The following is a 6,488-nucleotide window of genomic DNA, read 5'->3' as shown; positions in this document are numbered from 1 at the left end:
TCCCCTTCGCTGGGACACTCCAAAGCCCTCCATGATCTGGCCCTGCCAACCTCTCCCTGGGGGCACATAAGGTCCAAACCCCTTTTTGTTGAAAGCCTGGGACAGGGACAGGGACTTGCCCAAGGTCACACGCTGGTGAGTGGAGGGACAGGATTAGAGCTCAGATCCCCTACTTTCCAGCCTGGAACCGCCTCCCCTGGACCAGCCTAGTACTGGGAAAGGAGAGGCCTCCCCCACTCCTCCCCTTTCCCTCCTCCCTGGAGGCTGCAGAGGCAAGCTGCCCTGAGCCAAGTGGGCCTGGAGGACCTGACCTGACCCCCCCTTCCTCCCTGACCACTCCCCCAGCCTTTTGATATGTCAGCACCCACTGAGAAGACCCCCCCATCTCCCCTCTGTTAGCTGGGTTCTAGTGTCATGGGGCCATTTGCTGGCTGTATGGGGCGGACAGGGCACCTCCCCTCTCTGAGCTTAGTTTACTCATCTATAAAATGGGGTTATGACACATCTCCTAGAGTCGCTGGTAAGAAATGGTGGTATAAACGTGAAATAAGCCCCCAACACGCTTCGTTCTGGGCGACAAGCCCAGGCACTCCTCATAAAGTCTCCCATTTTATCCTCTCAACAAGCTAGACGTAGGAACTGCCCGGGGTTTATACGGGAGAGGAAACTGAGGCTGAGGTCACGCACTTTCCCAGGCAGCAGGGCTCCAAAAACTGGGAGCAGGGGTTGGTCCTCCCCGGCCAGCTCTCGGGCTCTCCAGGGGCAGGGCCCACATTAGGGGCGTTCTCCGCACCCAAGCGGGGCTCCGGGTGCCAGGCCCACGGGACGGGGCGGGCAGCACGGGGGCCGAGGCCAAGCTGGGGAGAGCGGGTTGTAGTGGGGGGTCGCCTGTCAGCGCGGGGTCGGCCTTGGGTCGATACAGCGGCGGGATGAATGGGCGAGGAGAGAGCACAGAGGCAGGGCGGGCGGGGGAGGGGGAGGGGAGGAGGAAGTGGAGGACGGCCGAGGATAGGGGAGGGGAGGACGGGAGGGGAGGGGAGGGGAGGCAGGGCCCGCCCCCTCCCCCTCCTCCCCCTCACCCCGCCCGGCGGCCCCTGCCCGGGTCTGCAGCCTTCAGCGCAGAGCGCGGCCCCGCGGCCCCGCCGTGGGATCGATAACTAATTTCACCGCAGCAGCCGCCCCAGTTTTTTCCCGATAATTGTGCTCCTGCAGCTGCGAGCAAGGCCCCCAGCCCGGCGCGCGGCCCCCGCCCGCGCCCGATCAATTGACACCGCCACCGGGCGGCAGGAAAACTCATTTTTCTCTCCCTCCCCGGCTCCCGGTGGGCGCAGGAGAAGCTCCGCCTCGGGCCGGGGCGGGGTGGGGGGGTGGGGGGGAGCGCGGGCCGGTTCCCGGACTGACTCGAGTTTGGGAAGGTTTCCAGGGTATCCGGTGCAACCGGAGGGCCTTAGTTTCTCTGTTCCACAAGTAAGGGCGTGGCCGAGGACCTGGGGGCTGGACTGACCCCGCCCACTCGGCTTTCCCTGGGCGGGCCAGCGGTGCACCCGCCCCCCCATCACTTCTGGGAGGGAGGGCCAACAGCGCAGGCGCCGTGGTATGGACACGTGGGTTCGAATCCGGCCTTTACCAGTTTCCACTGTGTGACCTTGGACTGGTTTTGCCCTTTGGGCTCTTCCTCTCCGAGCCTCAGTTTCCCCATCTTCCCAAAGGGGCTGGCATAGTCGTCAGTGCGCAGGGTTGTAGATGGGTGTGCGCAAGCGCGTGCCCCATAAATGGCGGTGGTCATTAGAGAGTGGAGGAAATCTTCACTCACTCACTGAGCACCTACTGTGCACCAGGTACTGTTCTGGGCTGGAGGACAGAGCAGTGATGAAGCAGACAAAAGTCCCTGCCCTCGTGGAACTGACCTTCTAACGAGGGCATGAACGATAAACATGTAAGTGAAGTAACTAGTGAGAAGACAAGAAAAGCCATGGAGAAAAGTAAACTAGGGCGTGTGGCATAGGGTGTGAGGAGGGGTTGCAAGGGCAGTGCAGCCCCCCAGGACCAACTGAGCAGGGCTTCATTGCCAGAGGCCCCTTTGCAAAGCTCTGAGCTGCCCCCTTTGCAAAGCTCCCAGCCTGCTGTCTGCTCAAGGTCAGGGAAAGCTGCAGACTTGGCATTCTCTGAGAAGGGTGGGCAGGAGGAAGGAGCGCAGAGCGGGGAGAAGGCGAGATGGGGGGGTGTCTAGAGAGAAGGGGGGTGTGCAGACGGAGAAGGGAGGACAGAGCTCCAATGGCCAGGAGGCCTGGAAGTTAAAGGTCGGACGGGACTCAGGTAGCCAGCCGCCCCAGCTGGGCCACGGAGGCTCAGAGAGGGGCAGAGGCCTGCCCAAGGCCACAGTACATGTGGGGGTCAGAGGTGGGCTCCTGGGTCTTGGCTCCAGACGCTGCAGAAGGGTGAGAAGGGCCAGAGAAGAAGAGAGAAGAGAGGAGAGACTCACGAGGGTAGGGAGGGGTGCGGGCAGCCCAGAGGCTGGGTCAGAGGGGGGCTGGGAGCTTCCTTGGAGCAACATGGGTTGTGTTAGGACATCTTCGGGAGGACTGGGAATGACTCGGAATGACTCAGGGACCCAATCTGCTGACCAGATTCCCTCCGCCCCACCTCGCCTCCAAACCAGTTACCCAAATCTGACAGAGGAGTCCTAAGGCTTCTGCATGATGGTGGGTGAGTCAGGCAGGGGGCGGGGCCCTTGGCTGCTGGGGAGGTGGGCTGTTCTGGGGCTGAACAAACCTCAGGACATGCCCCCTGCCTCAGTTTCCTCATCTCGAAAATGGAGTTAGTGGTGAAGTTCTAAGGTTCTGTCTGTCTCCTTCCCTCCGGATTCCTGGCACACCCAGCCCCATCACGGGGTTGAGAGCAGTGACTCAGCAGAAATGAAAGCTCGAGCCTGCTAGCAACCGAATGAGGTTAGCAGGGGAGGGAAGGGCTGGACTGGGTGGCTGGGATTTGGAACAAACGGAGCTAGGCCGCACCCACCAGTTTGTTTGTCCCTCCATCCACCCACCCAGACAGTCATTCAGTCATTCAGCACACACTTAGAAGCACCTACTATGTGCGGGGCAGTATGGAGGGGAGTGGGCATAAGGTCCTGCCTCTCCCATCCTCTCCCTCCCCCCATGACCCCCACGCTTTCTCTTGAGGAGTGGTCGAAGGAGCATTGGACTGGGAGTCAATGTAGGACTGATGTCCCCTGGGTGCCCCTCTGTGCCTCGGCTGGACTAACAACAGCCACGTCAAGGGTCTGGCTCCCAGCATCACGTTCAGTCCCTCAGTTCCCCTAAGGCCAGATGAGGGATCGGAGACCAGGACCCACCCGGGGTCCCACGGCCAGGAGGCTGTGCCTGACCCAGTGCCCTGTCCGCCTGTCCCGAGTCTGGGAGGAATGACTGCCTATCAGGAAGGATCTGAGGATCCCAGGCAGAAACCAGGCTACAGCGTTCAGAGTCCCCTTGTCCTGTCTCTCAACTGGTGGCTTTGTCCGCCAGTCATCTCAGAAAGGGCCTGTGTGGGTCAGCCTAGCAGCTGCCCCTTTGCCCACACCCCATGGTGGCTGATGCCCTGGGAGGCCATCCAGGGCAACTTCAGCCTCCACAGTGAGACCAAGCCTCCCTTTTCAGGGAGATGTATATTCAGTCCATCCCATCTCTCAGAGCACCATGGCAGATGACATCCAAGGCCTTACAGAATTCTCGATCTGGAGACATGGGATCCCGTCCCCCTGGGCCTTGGACCAAGGGCCCTACTTTATGGCAAGGAAAGAGCACCGTGGGTGTGCAAGCACGGTAGCCACTCGTCTGACCCTGGAGCAATGGGCCTGACGGAACGCTGGGGCAGCCAGCTCATGTGACACCCTGTGTCCAGAACCCACAGCTAATCAATGGTGCTGTGACCCCCAAAACTGGGACACACGGTCCAGGAACAAGCTGTGGAAATAGGATTGTGCCCGCCTCCATCACTCCAGTGCCTCACTTGTAGATTTGTACTTCTCCTCCCTGCAGCCTGAGATTTTGTCAGAGAAGAGGTACCAGTTCCCTGGGACTGGGTGGGGGTGGGGGTGGGAGAGCTGGAGGGAGGGAACAGGAAGTGGAGGGAGGGAACAGGAAGTGGAGGGAGGGAACAGGAAGTGGAGGGAGGGCTCCACCCGGCACAGAATGGGTCCCGCTGAACTCAAAGCTGTGACTGCCATCTGACCACTTTGGAGCCCTCATGCCAGGGACCAGCAGGCCGAGACAGGAGTTACTGCTCAGGGGTGGGTCAGCTACCCCAGATCCAGCTGCGGGGGCAATAGTTTGCTTCAGTAACAGGCTTGTGTCAAGTCTTTGCAGGGACTGCGGATGGCCAGCTCCTTTAAGGGGACTCTCATGGGCCGGGCCCAGTGCAGGGCAGGGGCAGAGCTGAGTCCTGCAATGCATGGACTGTATCGAATACCTTCCCTGCGCTACTTCCAACGTCTTGGCTTTGCCTCTTAATCCAGGCCCAGTGGCGGTGAAATAAACAGCCCCCGCAGGGTCTGGCCAGACAGCTGCAGGCCAACAGTGCCTCACCCTGAGTGGCATCTCTCTTCCTGCCCTGGGAGTTCACTGATGCCCCATATGGGATGTCCCTCTCCCCATCAGGAACCCGCTCAGAGATCAGCTGTAACACCATTCAGGCCAACCCTTGATCCAAGGGAGATGGAGCTATGGGGTGCCTCCCCCTTCCCCCTTGCTTCCCCCAGGCAGATGGTCCCAAGATGCATTTCATAAGGAATCTCGGACAGCCCTGGGGGCCTGGGCACCCAGGTTGCCTTAATGGTGAACTCAGGAATGCACATTTGTATTGGTTCTCTTTCCTCTCCTGTTTCCCTCTCCCCTCTCCCCGTCCCTCACTCTTGCCCCTGCAACTGTACTCCCAAACAAACTACGTGTACCTCAGCCTTTATTTTAGCCTGCTTTCAGGGAGCCCAGACCAAACAGGTGTTATGGGCAGAATTATGTCCCTAACCCCTCCCCGTGGAATTAGTAGGTTGAAGTCCTAACCCCCAGTACCTTAGATGTGACTATATTTGGACACAGGGTCTTTAAAGAGGTAATTAAGTTAAAATGAGGTCATCAGGATGGGCCCTAATCCAATATGACTGGTGTCCTTCTAAGAAGAGGAGATTGGGACACAGACACGCACAGAGGAAGGATCACATGAAGACACAGCAAGAAGATGGCCGTCTACAAGCCAAGGAGGGAGAAGAAACCAACTCTGCCTATACCTTGGTCATGGGTTTCCAGCCTCCAGGATGGAAGAAAATAAATTTCTGTTGTTTAAGCCATCCGGTCTGTGGCACTTCGTTATGTCAGCCCTGGGAAACCAATACACAGGTATATTCTATTATCGACCCATCTTACAACCAAAGAAACAGAGGCTTTGAGAGGCAAAGGACTCGCTCAGGGTCACACAGCTGGTGAGTAGCAGAGCCCAAATGCAAACAGGGGTCTTTGGGCGGCAGAGTGCAAGCCCTCCACACCAGGGATACTAGGAACCCAGCAAGTCTTCAAACCGCCGCTGGCCCAGTCTCCCCTCCCACGTCTGGGAAGCCCCTCCCTCTATCCAGGCCTGCGCCTCCTTCTCCAGCCTTGACTGTATTGGCCTTGGGAAGCTCCCTCCAGCTCCCCGCCTCTGGGCCTCTGGCTCTGCTGTTGCTGCAGCACTAAGTTTGCCAGCTCATTCCCTCCCGCCTTTCCTCTGAAGTCTGTTCTCCAGCAGTGTTACACACACACACACACACACACACACACTCTCACGTGCGCTCTGAGCTCACCTAAGCACTCAGGCTCTTTCTACCACCTTCCCTCATGCCTGCTGCAGACCAGCCACAGAGTGGCTTTGGGGGTGCCCCCTGAAGACCGCACCTCCCTTACTCCCTGTGTCCCAGTTCTGCAGTGAGCACCCTCCTGTCCTAGCTGGGCACTGTGCACAGAGCACCTCACTAACTCCTACCCCCTGCAGCAGGGACTACTATTGTCTCCATTTTCTATATGAGGAACTGAGGCCCAGAGAGGGATATGGCTCTGCCTAAGGATGCACAGCAATGAGAGGTGGGGCTGGAATTCATCCCAAGTCTCAGGACCGAGCTCTCTCCAGCAGAGGCCAAACTCAAAGAATGGGATTAATTCCAAAATGTTGTGGCTACGACACGGGACTTTCCCTGAGAGCAGGTTATGATGCAGGGCAGAGGGCAGGGACTGGGCATGTGCACCCGGAGGTCATGCCCCTCCCTGCCACTGCCCTGATCCTCCCCCTGTGGGTGTTCCACTCCCCCAAGGACAAGCATGAACCTCCACCCTGCCCACACTCATTATCATGTGGCCGCCTGACGCTCGGCCATGAGGGTGCTATGCAGAGACCCTCAGAGACTCCCACTCAGGGGGTGGCGGGGGATGCTGGCAGTGGTCCACCGTTATCAAGCACCTCCT

At 59.0% G+C, this 6,488-nt stretch overlaps 1 long non-coding RNA gene across 3 annotated transcripts; it reads left to right on the top strand.

Moving 5' to 3' along the window:
* Window positions 1-3,943: 3,943 nt before the first annotated feature.
* LOC137226959 (uncharacterized) lies at window positions 3,944-5,344 on the top strand. 3 transcript variants are annotated; one of them, XR_010944622.1, is made up of 2 exons: window positions 3,944-4,063; window positions 5,175-5,344. It is a non-coding gene; the product is annotated as an uncharacterized lncRNA (long non-coding RNA). The 3 variants fall into 3 exon arrangements; XR_010944624.1 differs by having other exon boundaries at window positions 5,097-5,344; XR_010944623.1 differs by having other exon boundaries at window positions 4,760-5,344.
* Window positions 5,345-6,488: the final 1,144 nt, after the last annotated feature.

This window comes from Pseudorca crassidens, chromosome 7 (genome assembly GCF_039906515.1).
Source record: "Pseudorca crassidens isolate mPseCra1 chromosome 7, mPseCra1.hap1, whole genome shotgun sequence".
Taxonomy (NCBI): Eukaryota; Metazoa; Chordata; class Mammalia; order Artiodactyla; family Delphinidae; genus Pseudorca; species Pseudorca crassidens.
The sequence above is the reverse complement of the archived record's forward strand: the minus strand, read 5'-3'. Positions and strand labels throughout refer to the sequence as shown.